Source organism: Clavelina lepadiformis, chromosome 1 (genome assembly GCF_947623445.1).
Source record: "Clavelina lepadiformis chromosome 1, kaClaLepa1.1, whole genome shotgun sequence".
NCBI lineage: Eukaryota > Metazoa > Chordata > Ascidiacea > Aplousobranchia > Clavelinidae > Clavelina > Clavelina lepadiformis.
In genome coordinates this window covers 3,940,788-3,954,677 of record NC_135240.1, presented here as the reverse complement: position 1 = coordinate 3,954,677, position 13,890 = coordinate 3,940,788, and the positions used below count along the sequence as shown (strand labels likewise).

At 38.1% G+C, this 13,890-nt stretch overlaps 1 long non-coding RNA gene across 1 annotated transcript; it reads right to left on the bottom strand.

Moving 5' to 3' along the window:
- Positions 1 to 10,243: 10,243 nt before the first annotated feature.
- On the bottom strand, positions 10,244 to 11,025 carry LOC143469601 (uncharacterized). Its single transcript, XR_013119156.1, has 5 exons — positions 10,900 to 11,025; positions 10,745 to 10,827; positions 10,518 to 10,649; positions 10,358 to 10,427; positions 10,244 to 10,277 (listed from the first exon to the last, which is right to left on the bottom strand). It is a non-coding gene; the product is annotated as an uncharacterized LOC143469601 (long non-coding RNA).
- Between the last annotated feature and the right edge of the window lie 2,865 nt (positions 11,026 to 13,890).

Below are 13,890 nucleotides of genomic sequence, written 5' to 3'. Positions count from 1 at the left end.
AAATTTTCCTGCAAATTTTGTGATAAATCATTCAAATGCAAAAGCAACTTGAAACAACATTTAAGAACTCACACAGGTGAGCGACCTTATCAATGCGATGTGTGCGACAAGTCATTTGGCCAAAGCAGCAGTTTGAAAGATCATGTAAGAACTCATACTGGAGAGCGTAATTATCACTGCAAGTTTTGTAAAAAGTTATTTACTCAAAGCCAACATTTAAAAGCTCATATGAGAATGCACACAGGTGAACGACCATATCAATGCCAGGTGTGCCTCAAGACATTTACCACAAGTGGAAGTTTGCAAGCTCATATGAGAATCCACACTGGTGAGCGACCTTATCAGTGCCAACTTTGTTTCAAGTCATTTACCACAAGCAGTAATTTAAAAGTTCATATGAGAATGCACACTGGTGAACGACCTTATCAATGCCAGGTGTGCTACAAGTCATTTTCAGATAGCAGTAATTTAAAAGCTCATATGAGAATCCACACAGGTGAACGACCATATCAATGCCAGGTGTGCCTCAAGACATTTACCGCAAGTGGAAGTTTGCAAGCTCATATGAGAATGCACACTTGTGAGAAACCTTACCAGTGCCAACTTTGTTTCAAGTCATTTACCACAAGCAGTAATTTAAAACTTCATATGAGAATGCACACTGGTGAGCGACGTTATCAATGCCAGGTGTGCTACAAGTCATTTTCAGATAGCAGTAATTTGAAAACTCATATGAGAATCCACACTGGTGAGCGACCTTATCAGTGCCAAGTTTGCCTCAAGTCATTTACCACAAGCGGTAATTTAAAAGCTCATATGGGAATCCACAGTCCACACTGGTGAGCGACCTTATCATTGCCAAGTTTGCCTCAAGTCATTTACCCGAAGCCACATATTGAAAGGTCATATCAAAATCCACAATGGAGATTGATCTTATTATTGCCAAGTGTTTCAACATTCCTTTTCCGAAAATAACAATTTGCGGAGTCTTGAAACTATTGACACTGTAAAACGACATTGACAATGTTTAATGACTGATGCATAAACAAATTTTAAACCTCCTATTGAGGAAATCTAAATATTTTGAAGGGGTCTTTGGACAAAAATCAGCATCAAAAGACATTTACAAACCATTCATCCAGATGTTGCATCCATTTGTTCGTGTTTTATTTGTTCACATTTACATGTTATATCAATGACTTTGTTGTATTTATGAAATATAAAATTGCACCATATGGTTGTGTTGGGCAAACAGCTTGTTTTTTCAGGAAGTTTATCAACGCAAGGTGCCCTAAAATTCGTATGATAAAATTCATATCATAACTCACACTGAACTTACTGAAGAGAAACGTTATCAATGCCTAGTGCAGGGGTGGCCAAACTGCGGCTCTTTAATGAATTTGCATTGTTGATTTAGACATCCATTTTTCCGGTCTAGACGAGTTAATTGATCAGATTATGAAACAATGCGTTCTATCACAAGCAGTAACAGTCAACTGATTGTTAGTAAAAATGAAACTACACTCCGAAGAGTAATATATTGTGATTTGTGAAGAAGTGTGCTAAACTGCTAACCTGTACACTGTAGTTAAGTAAACCGTCAGATTTAAGCTGCACGTCAGGGCTGACCTAGTTTCCAGTGTGGGTTACGGTTATATCAATAATTGCAAAAGGATTTTATCCAAGAAATGTTGTTGAGGAATTATTGCCAAAAGAGAAAGTATGAAGAGGAGAATAGAAATTTTAAAACGGAATGGGAGGAAGAGTTTGTATTCACAGATAGTGGAGGTAAACCTGTGTGTCTTGTCTGTCATAATCAACATTATTGCAATACGTTTCTTTACTATACACAAAATTAAAATTTCAAAAGTTAAACGCTGTGCAATACAATAACCTTTTGCGAGTTGCCCAGTTAAATTTCTAACTTGAAGTAGTGATTTGCAAGGTAATCTGGAAATGTCTACAAAATGCATAACCATTTTCCAGATACCATACTTTTTGGCAATTTGATAGCCGTATACATTGCGAGTTACATTTGGTAATTTTTATTTCGTGCAATTTGATACCTGCAACGTTGCGAGATACATTTGGTAATAGTTACTTCGTGCAAGTTTTCACTCGTATAAGTTGTATATGTCGTATAAGTGTTACTACTATGAAGAGCCGCAGCATGCATCACGATATGAGCATTGACGAAGAAGACCCCAAAAAGGGGCCTGAGATCATCAGGTTTTATAACGAGACAAAGATTGGTTATGCCTTGGTTGACCAAATGGTTCAAATCAAACATATACTTGCAAACGACAAACCCGCCGATAGCCTCTAGTTCTCTTTTACAATCTGCTCGAATGTCTGCTTCCAGCAAAAGAAGAAAATGTTGTAATGATCCGGATATATTTTGTTACATTTGTGGATGCTTCATGTTGAAGTCTCAACAATGCAATATTACCACGTTTGTAAAAAGGCCATATCTTGCTTACTTTAAAGTCAAGTTAGGGGACCAGGACAAAAGCTGGGCTCCTCATAAAGCGTGCAAAACCTGCGTTGAATGTCTGAGAAGTTGGTCGCAAAGAAAAGGTTCACAAATGAAATTTGGAATACCCATGATTTGGCGAGAGCAACGAAACATGTTGACGATTGTTATTTTTGTCTTGTTAGTGTGAAAGGGTATAACAAAAAGAGTAAACATCGTTTGAAATATCCAAATCTGGATTCGGCATTGCGGCCAGTTCCTCACAGTGATGAAAAGCCACAGCCAGTATTTATATCACTTGCAGAACTATAACTATACTTATATCCTTCCATTTTATGGGAAACAGAAAACTATAACGATCTCTTAAGGGAGCTACTGCTTAGTTTTGAAGATTTGGGATGCAGGATGAGCATCAAAGTTCACTACTTGAAGAGCCATGCAGATGAGTTTCCAGAAAACCTTGGGAAAGTTAGTGAAGAACATGGTGAACGTTTCGACCAGGATATTAAAATTATGGAGGAACGTTATCAAGGTCGGTGGGATTGTCATATGATGGCCGACTATTGCTGGAGTTTGAAAAGAGAAATTCCAGATGCTGCTCATAAAAGAAATTCCCTCAAAAGAGCATTTTTAAGCTTATAAGTGAAGAGTTCATATTTTATGAAAGCTCTTTTGTTGACTGTTTCTGAACTCGCCCTGCCCAAGTCCCTTTGAGTCAATCTTTATTTTGGCACTTTGCTATTTCTGTGTGTGTCTTCAGAATTTCTGCACTCCGTTGTCTATGTGCATATAGTGTGAACTGTAGGCTATAATTCAGATAATACCTTGTCACTGTCCTATCGACAGGTTCGTCAGCATAATGTAGCGTTTGATGTTATTATGGTTGCTCTTTTGTATGCCTATTTTTTATTCCAAAACATGAAATTTTAATAAAGACAACGCAAATTTGTGTGAATATAATATAGAATGCTTGTTTGCTAATTAAAGCTAGATTATTGCAGATAAAACAGTGTTTATTGCATCAGAATTCCTTGTTTTGACAACAGAGGGGGGGGCAAAAATTGATTTTTTTCAAAAATTAAGGATATTTCATATCTCAAAAACGTGATGTGATAGAAAAAATCTGAGTTCATTTTCGGATTCAGCGCCCCAAAATTAGCTAAAATGAGTTGTCAAAACCCAAACCTGAAATTTTGTGTAGACCAGTGTTATCTATATAATATGCTGCTTACGATGCTTCCCCGCCCCAAGTGGCAGTTATTGATCCAATTACCCATCACAGTGAGTGAATTGACCCAATTAAAATCTCATAACTTATATAAGCAATTATGTACGCACCGAACTGAAGTACAATGTCAGCAAGAGTTGACAAGAGTTGGTTTTGTTGAAACTGGCATCAACCTGCTCCAGTTGCGGCATCTAAGCAATGTCGTCCAGTCTGTTCAGCTCGTTAAAACTGACAATCAAGCGTTTCAACTGCGACAACGTCTTGATTCCCTTCAACTTGCCTAGACCATTCCCGTGCAAGTTGAGCACCTGGAAGTGAGAGAGAGATTGTATTTGGTTCCGACCGATTCAACATTCTTGCTACAACTTGACAAGCCATGAAAACTTTCTCCGCTCACTGTAATTTGAGAGATGGATATTGCACGGCCCAATTTCAAGAGGAGGTCTTCAGACAGTGAGACGAGTCGAGACCGCGGACGAACCTGTGGCGGAACTTCCGTTGCTTTTTATCTTCTTATCTTCTTTTTATCCTCCTCATTGACATACAGCACACTCGGATCACTTGACGTTACCAAAGTGATGACTGCATTTGAGCCTGGCACCTTGGCGTTTAGCCGTCACACTGCCCGACGCGCAGCTGAAGCGGAGACGTTGACTTCTGCAAATGACAGTGACGTAACGCAATTTCTACCAATATGACGTCATCAGCTTACCTTTGCCAAGTATTCTAAATTAATGATGTATTCTGGGAGCACAAGGTCACGGTCAAAGACGAACCATTCACACTGGCGAGTGCTGCATTCACAGTCTTAAACTGTGGGTAACAAAGTTTGGTTAAATCAAACACTGTTTGTGCCCACCATCCCACATAGATGCCACTAACCATCGGAGTTTTGTGGCAGATATTGGGCTGCTTACTTTTAGTGGACTGTGACGCGGAGTCAACTCATTCTTTCCTTGGTCGGTACACGCTGTCGATGTTGTGATATTTCTCAGTGCTAATCCTTAAACAACATATCACATCTTGACAAATATGTTAGAGTAAGAAGTTAAGAACACGATTTAACAAAGAAAAAACTTTACCTGGCTGTGCCTTGAGCAGGGGCGCTTTTACCCAAATACACCTTTGATACTATCACCTGACCTGCAAAAATGACTTCTCTTATTAGTTTCTCTACTCATATTTAACTTTTATAAGCAAAGCTTTGTATTACTGTACTGACTAAGTCTGCAAAGTATGGTTCAAGTTAAATAAAACGCACCGCATCGAAATGGACACGGTTCGGCATAGGGCTTGTCCTTCGTTAGAAACTGCGTGTGATCTATTCGTGGTTTTTCACAAATAAATAAACTATTCGATAACGGAACCCCTTCTTCGCCAGTCTGGAACGTAAGAAATAATAATATCATAACAACAGGTTATTTTGTAAGTTAAACACAGTAAAGTTGGGTATAGGTTTAAAATTGCATTAAAAAATGAAGATGAAATCAAATAAACCACTGCCAATGAATGTGGCTTAAAAAGTACCCTAGCTGTGCATGCTTATTAGAAAAACGAAATTTACAAAATCTTCAAGAAAAAAATATGCTAGTCCTTAAGATTGAATTTAAAAGTCTTTAGTCGATTGAGATGCCAACTTTGATCAAGATGAAACTTTAAACTCTTACTTATAAATGGCCAGGAATAATCTTCTTATAGACGGGGAATTACCATATGGTGCTTTTAAGAAAACTTCCCGCGGCTCGTCACGGCTAAGTGACCTAGCTTGGCAAACAATTTCTGGATCGCTGCATACGACATGGAATTGATGATCTGCGACGTAACAATTTAAACATGATCAAAAGTTTTGCAGTCGTTTTTGAAAAAGCCCGAATCTATTGCCCAGTGTTATAAGACAGAGCACTAAAATCAGAACGAGGAAAAATTAACACAAGTAAAGGCAATAGAAACGAAAATAACTAAATAGAATCAAATAAAGTTGCCGCTTACCAGAGTTATTATTAAATGGGAGGAGTCTAATGCATTTTTTCAAGAAAGTTTGTTCCGGGTTGTAAAATCGGAAAGTCTGGTCAACCACAGGAGGTTGTGGGTCCACAGTCAGCTGAAGGATAGAAAGCAGCCTTCCGTCACTTTTTCGTAGGATCGCCTGACGAACACAACAAGAAGACTAATATGACTCTTGCAAGTATTTGTTATACTCAGGATGGAACTTGAGGCGTGTGATATTGGTGCTGGGGTTAGAAAGCAATAAGCAAGTGCAGAGTCGAGATATGGACCACAGTAACCACTTCTAATAACTATAAGAAACCTTTATACGCCCTTTCAGGTAGTCGGTCAGCACAACCACAGTAAGCTCTGACCCAGGTAATTCAAGGGTTTTCGTTCGTTAGCTTAAGATTGCTAAAGTCGAATTCACAGAGAACCATTCATTCCGTGACTTCTGCCTTTGTGCTGGTAGCAAAAATGTATAGAAATTTATCACCATTCAAAGCAAATATTTATGAGTTACCTTCACAACTTTGGACTTGATGGTGCCGTGACTATGTTGATTTTTGACTGGCTGGAGAGAAGTGGGAGTCGGCTTAAAAAATGACCAGGTCCGTATATTTTGCGAGATACATTTGGTAATAGTTACTTCGTGCACAATTGTACCCGTGCGAAATATAACTTACAAAGGGTGACTGATTGTACCCATTTGCTAAACAGGGTTTGCAAATGGCGACTGAGTGTACCCATTTGCTAAATAAAGTAAAAAATCTAGCTAAAATATTAAATATGAATTGCATTTCAACAATTTTCCAAAGTAACAGAAATATTAGCAAGTTTAACTTTTAAATGGATTCATACATATGGAAAGTTCCCATTTGCTAAAAAAAAGGTAAAAATTAAGCTTAAATAATAAATATGAACCTTTTAATGATGCCAAAGTGATAATTTGGGCGGTTAAATGAACTGTTGTCAGCCGGCTGAATTAGGGAAATTAGGCAAAATTAGTGTTATGTTATCGAAGTCAAACACGTTATAGAAGAGGAATTGGTGTTCCTTGTGTCCACACGTAAAAGATAAGAAAGTTACAAAATGTTGCTCAAGATGTTGCAAACCCAGACTGTTGCTCAACATGTTGCAGATGTTGCAGACTCTGTGCTCAAAACACAGCGTGACAACCATCACAGGCAACAAATTCAGAGCCAAGACAATAATAATAATTTTCTTTTGATGATTTGTCAACCAAACGAATTGGTAATTTATTTTTAAGAAATCTCGTTTCTGTCGCGCGATTGAATTTGTGAACTTTTGCACCAATTTTGGAATTTTTAACCGTATTAGCAGTCAGTGATTCTGGTAATTTTGAATCTAGTTCAGAATAAGAATTCGTTTTTAAGTTCTTGTAAAACTTTAACGACGAAAATGTTTTTTAGACAAGAAATATATCTTAAAAAATATTTCTGAGCGTAATACCCACGTTTCTATACTCAGTAAATCTCAGCGCCCGCAGCAAAGCATCCATCAATCTTTTCATCAACTGTGGTAATAATTACCTAAATATTTTCAAGGTTGTTCTCGAGCACACCGTGTTATCTCACCGGGCGAGGACCTTTCTATTGATGCACAATTAGCAGTGGTGCATTGGGACATACCGGCCGACTGATATTATTCTCAAACGTAAACAAGGCGAGAATTGTAACGTTTTATCTTTAAGTTTTGAGCAAGGCAAAGTCAAACATGAGGCTGTATTCGCGCAAGCATGCAACCGAAATCAATAGATCGATTTCGAAATCAGATTTGCGTTTCTTCTCATGCACTGTTAAGTCAAAGAGCAGAGGAAAATCGAATTAAAAATACAAGCTTTTGCAAAGTTTTGACGCAGACGCAAAGTTTTTTAGCAAAAAGAGCTTTAATAGTGTTTATGACGGCGCAATGTTAGCAACGTTGTTGGCTACTAACGAGAAATAATTTCTTTTGCGCTAGAAATATGAGACACACCGTGTTTTGTGAGTTTTTATTTGAGTCTTGCAATATATTTTGATTTGGTAAAAATTTTAAAAAGAGCGTAAAGTTTTAAGTAGACGTTTTTCGCGTAGCCAATTACGGCGGCCATTTTGTTAGTTGAAAACGCGACCAAATATGTCAACATGAACAAGTCATGAATAAAGGCTGATATTTGCTATAGCCTATAGTCGATCTTTCTTATATGTCTGTGCGCTTTAAATTTGGGATTTTCTGAATTTTTTTTCTTTTTGCAGGGTCTGGCTTCGGGAAGCACATTTCGAAAAACAGCCGCCTAGTAAGTTGCGTAAAAGGAACTTCTTTCACTTCATTGTGACGTTCCATGATCTAAATTGGCAACTTGTGGACATAGAAAATAGCGCATTTGTTGGTTTTGTGGAAAATGAAACGGTAGTTTTCTTATTACTTTTAATTTAAGAAAAACAACTCAAAAACGTACAGTTATTTTGATTTTATCATTTTTATTATTTTTCGGTTAAAATTTTGAGTCTACTTCCTTAGCTTATATATATCAGCGTGTACCAAGTGAACGATTAAAAGAAAAGCTTATTATCGTCGTCCTCTGCTGTATTTCTATTTCGCAAAAGTAATTTTTTTTACTTAAAGTATTTTACAATATTCCAATATTTTTAGGAAGTTCCCGGCCAGAAAAAAAAACAATGGAGTGCATTACAAATTACAACTTGTATATCAGAACGGTGAGATATTTGATTATTTGTTCATTTTTGCATTAGTTTGCGGCCGCAATTAGTAAACAAAAAAACGCTTTACAAGGTCCCAGAAGAAACGAAAGTCCGCTTTCGAGCAAGTGCGATCCATGTCTTGATTGGATGCCACCTAAAATTACTGATGTCGCCCACCTATCGATCGCGAGACCTCCTATGACTCTTTTCTCAAGATTACTCGACACAAGTCTTCACACTTGCTCTCTGCACACCGTACGCTGCCAATACGTGATAACACTTTCTTGACAGTCTCTGAATTTCCGAGAAATATAAACAGTGATGTTCGTACGTACAAATTTTGATCAATTTCGCTGCTAATAGCTTGTTAATCTCTGGCATGAACAGAATATGCAGTTAAGCAGCATGGTAATGTAAGTTTTATTTCACTCTGTAAACGTTTTTGGCGGCCATGCTTTATTCAAATCTTTAGCTGCTCTTCTCTGCAACCGCTTGTCCTCCGCTCCTGGAATTATTATCTTTTGGTTTGCATTTAAAATTAAAATATTATTTGTAATATAAATGCTATGGAGAAATGCCCACGTAGAACTAATTAATAATTATGTATGTATGCGCTTATATACAGTGGTGGCTGGAGGAGTCAAGTCGCTCGAGGAGCTTATATACAGTGAAGCAAAAGCGAGGTATGGCGTGACTTGATTTTGTGGCCCCAAAATTACGGGAGATGTAATGATGTAATCTTTCCAAGGGGTTCTGGGGGTATGGCGCCCCGAAAAAAATTGACTTTACGCGCATTCTAACATGCACACTTTTATTTCAAAAAACAATTTACCCCGTGCGTTTCTTCCCAGTTTTTCGCTTTCTGAACGGCTTGTCTTGTCTTACTGTTTGACTCCGAGATAATTGTTTTTGACTCCGTTGCGTTTACTGCCTCAATAATGTTTCTTCAAATCAACACCAACTTCATAAAGTCTATTTGTTATATTGTCCGAATAAGTCGTCACATCGAAACCAATTAATCACCATTCCACATTTGAATAGAACTCAATACTCAATAGAACTCACTTGAACTCAATACTGAATAAGCCAAAACGTAAAACAGATCCAAAACTAAAAACTGAGAGAAGTACTAGCAAGTCCTGAAGGGACAAGCCCTTGCAGAGCCTCGCCAGCCCGAGCAGCCAGGACGATTTGAACCAAGCTTAACCTTTTATATCATACACGTCTGCCAATCAGCTAACGCCATGTTATTATTACACTGCTACCATAAAACCACGTATTGCATACATTCTACGTCATCTAAACATTTCATCAAGTACACTCAAACTTTACGCCGTGAAAACAATGCTACTTGAAATACTTGTATCTGCGTCCAATATGTCGGTTTAGAATTTCTTGTTTGAATAACTGCTTAACGACGATAAACACGTCTGTTTAAACATTTAATTAATTCCAGCTGAAGAAAATACAAAGAATCATGCAAATGCCAATTTGTATAATATTATTGCAATTATTAAATTATCACGAACGCTGTATGGCATTGCAAAAACGAGTAGTTAAAAGAAAAATCAAAGTTACGCATAAGTGTAAAATACTCGCAAACGCCACAAAGCAAGACACAAAACAAAAAAGGAAAACGGGTATAGAATCAGGACAAATTATTTTAAACGTAAATTCTCAGACGTTTCCGAACAAAATTTACGTTGTTTAATCCCAGTCATCCTCATCGTCTCCAAATCCAGAAGGTTCTGCATATATTATAGAATTAATATATTACAGACAAGTGTATATGTTACTGGAGATTGTATCTATTAAAAAGTGCCATATTTCTTCACTTAGATGAAAAATTTACCATTGTTTTGTGCCGCTGAACGTCCATCAAATCCTGCAATAACACATCAATTTACAACTGTCTTATATTTCTCCAAGTTTAATTGTAATTGACGCAGCAGAAGTCACACTTACCGCCGCCATCGTTGTAATCATAGTCACCCGTTGATCGTGAGCCGAAGTCATCATTGCCGCCACCAAAGCCCTAGCAAACATTGAAGTTCAAGATAAATTGAAAACGCAAATAAACAGCAAAAATAATTACAAACGGATAGAAAGTGACAACCAACTTTACCTGGTTTTGTTTTGCTCGGCGTCCTCCGCGACGAGCATCACGTCCACCGAATTCACCTCTATCTGCACCAAAACTAGAGCCAACTGCCGATTCCGCACAACTCTCCAGCCAGGGCGGCACGTCTTGCACTGCCTGTGTTTGAGAAACTGGTTATTGCACGCGCCTACCAAACAACTAGTTACTTTAATACATGATGTGAGATTATCATTTCATCAATAGGCACTAACCTCTGACAAAACCTTTACAAGTGATCTTGCTAACTGGGCATCCTTAGTGTTGTCATAGAAAGAATGATGCTGATCATATGATGCTGAAAAGTTTCACGGTAGTTGTTGTGTGAAATGAAGAATTGGTTTCTGGTTTTGTAATGAGTCAAAATTACCTTTAAACCAGTGGTTCCCAATGTTTTTTTAGTCGCGGACCCCTTTTAATAAATTTTCAAGCCTGCGGACCCGTACCTAAAATTTGCCAAGAATTCAATCAGAAAATGTCTTGTTATTTAATGTATAACCTACTATTGAGGGATATTTACTGAAATATCGGATATACTTGAGAGCTGCTGCAAATTTCAATGAAATAGTGTCTTAAAATATTTATGATTCTCTTCTTTCGTTGTACAAACAATAGAGAAATAAAGTAGCCTACATGCAACCAAGAAACTCACGGACCCCAGGTTGGGAACCACTGCTTTAAACCCTTTTGAACTTGTTTTTACTTGTTTCCTCACAGAAGTAACCGCGTTTCTCACGCTCCCAGGAGAATTCACTAGTTGCAGCCGGACCCACAATCTCCATGGCAACCTGGCCGACTTGAGGGCGCTAGTTGCCGCTAACCAGAAGTTAAGTGTCTTTGTGACGCCACAACTGTATCAATCACAGACATTTCAACGAAGCTTTCTGTTTAGAGTATCCACCTGGTCCAGAAGCTCATATCGAGAAGCGCGACAACCGATTTCGAGAGTACATCCCCTATGGTGATAAACAAGTTGAACGCGCCGAGAGCGATCCGCAAGTCTGCCATCATCTACTGCCTCAGGTGCATGGTGGGCTACGACGTCCCACTTAACCAGGGCTGCCTCGCCCCTATCCACCTCCAAATACCCAAGTGGTCCCTACTCGACCCCGACTATCAGATATCCGGTCGTCCTCAAGAACTTCCAGCTTCTCTCGGGCACTGGCAGAGACGGGGTTTTGAGGAAGATTCTCTTTTGAAACAATTTAACGCTGTCAGTGTCGTTTATTAAACTCTGTTCTAGCAACTGTTTTGATTTTTTAAAGTTACTGAATTTTTTCAAAACTTTACGTTTTTAAGCCACATTTTGAATTTTTGATGCACTCGTAGACAATATTTTTTGTGTCACTCGCAAAATAACCGCGGTGTAGTTTCAAACCTATTCAAACCTTGTCACGTGCATCAGCCTCAGCACTGCTTCTACAAGTTTTAATTTTGAAACAATTTTGCGAGATAATTCACTGAAATCGAAATGCAGCTTATTCCAACACCAGCCAGACACAAAATCCAGCTCCATGCGACCTGATGCGTGTTGTTGAAGCTTCCCGACTACTTTTGAGTGACCTTGCAGCCCAGCATTGGAGAGATCGCATTCTCGTCCTTACTCCACATACAAGCCTGATGCGGAGAAATGCGGTTATTGATCTGCGGCTATTTATAAATACAGACATAAACTAAATAACATGTTCACCTGACTCTACAGCTACCACCGGAAACATCTAACGCAAATTAAAGGTTTCTGACTTGAAATAATAAAAAATTGGCTGGGCGGCCATTTATCAAAGACAACTAAAGCATGTGCAAAGAAACCATGACCTCAAAAATGGTACACGGTTGGACAAACGCATACAATTAACAAATTATACGAGTCAATAGAAGAGAAAACTTTGGCAGGGAGGAATTATAACAGAAATTCGAGTGAAAGAAGAAATTAATAAATAGTGAACAATCATTAAAACCGCAGCGGGTGACGGCAAAAGCAACGATCCAGGACGTTATCAATTTTAAAGTGGCTATTGTAGTGCTTTACTTTAATTTTAATGGTAGCGATTTGAGGACTGACCCAACATAAAAAAATAAGGCGCCGCCTACAGCAAAATCGGGAAATGTTTCCGCTGTGCTATCTGAAGTTAAGTTTTAAAACTCGTTCTTTTGATAAACGACCAGAACTCAGAGTCATATATTGAACATGATTCATTTGATTTCATCCAATTTATAACATTATGTGGCGTCATGCAGCTGTATGGGAAAAAAGTTAAGCCCAAGATCTCGCGATCGGTCGATCTCGCGGTTAGGCTTAATTAGATATCGTGATGATTTAGAATTTCTAATTTTCTATGAGGAATGAACATTTTACCGCTATGGCTATACCATAAAATGAGTCGTATTTCTTTGACTTCGACTTTAATGATTAATGATTGGAATTGACGTGGATAACATTGTGAGAATCTAACTCTTTTTAAGGTTTTTAAGTGGGTTTAATTTTTATGTTAAAACCATTCGATTGCAATAACTCTACTACCTAAATGTCTACTTCTAAAAATTTCGTATACGTTTGACATCTCAAGGTCCGCTATACAAAAAACCTCTGGTTTATCGAAATGAAACCATGGCCAACATATACTGCAAATCTGCAATGATTCGTTTATTTTATCTTAAAGTCTATCGAAACAAGCGACATTGCAGGCACAACAAAAACGCTTTGTATCAATTATTACGTCATTATGTCAACAATTAAACATTTTGTGGCAAATTTAACTTTCGGGGTGATGAAATGGTTAGGACTTTTCTGTTGCAAATTGCAGATAGCACAGTAATTCATTTTTAATTTGCTTCAAAGTATCTCATAACTAAAAAAAACACTTGTATGCTACAAACCCCATTACAACGTTCTATCCAAAACGTGTTCAGAAGGGAATTTTCCACGGGTTCTGGCACTAAAATATAAAAATCCGTCGGTTTGGCGACTGCGACATATTTACAACCATCTTTAGGGATTAATGAGTTTTCCTTCGCTAGTTTCTTGTTGGCGACATTGAACCCAACTACAGCACGCAAAAGACAATTAGGCGTTTAATACCCGGAAATGCACTCAGTGTCGCAAAATGAAAATTACAGTAATGATGTTTAACGCACGATCAATTTGCAGGTTGGTGCCAAACACAATTAGCAAACATAAATTGAAGACAAAGAACTAAACTCGGCCCGGTTTCACACTTTCTCCTGCAAAAGAGCAGAGGGAACCTCCTAATGCAAGTGGCACAACAGCAGCTTTAAAATATATCTCATTTCAGAGCGGCCAGAAATTCACGCCCAACATCAACCACTCGACAGGCCAACGTGAAAGCAACCCTGGCATTTA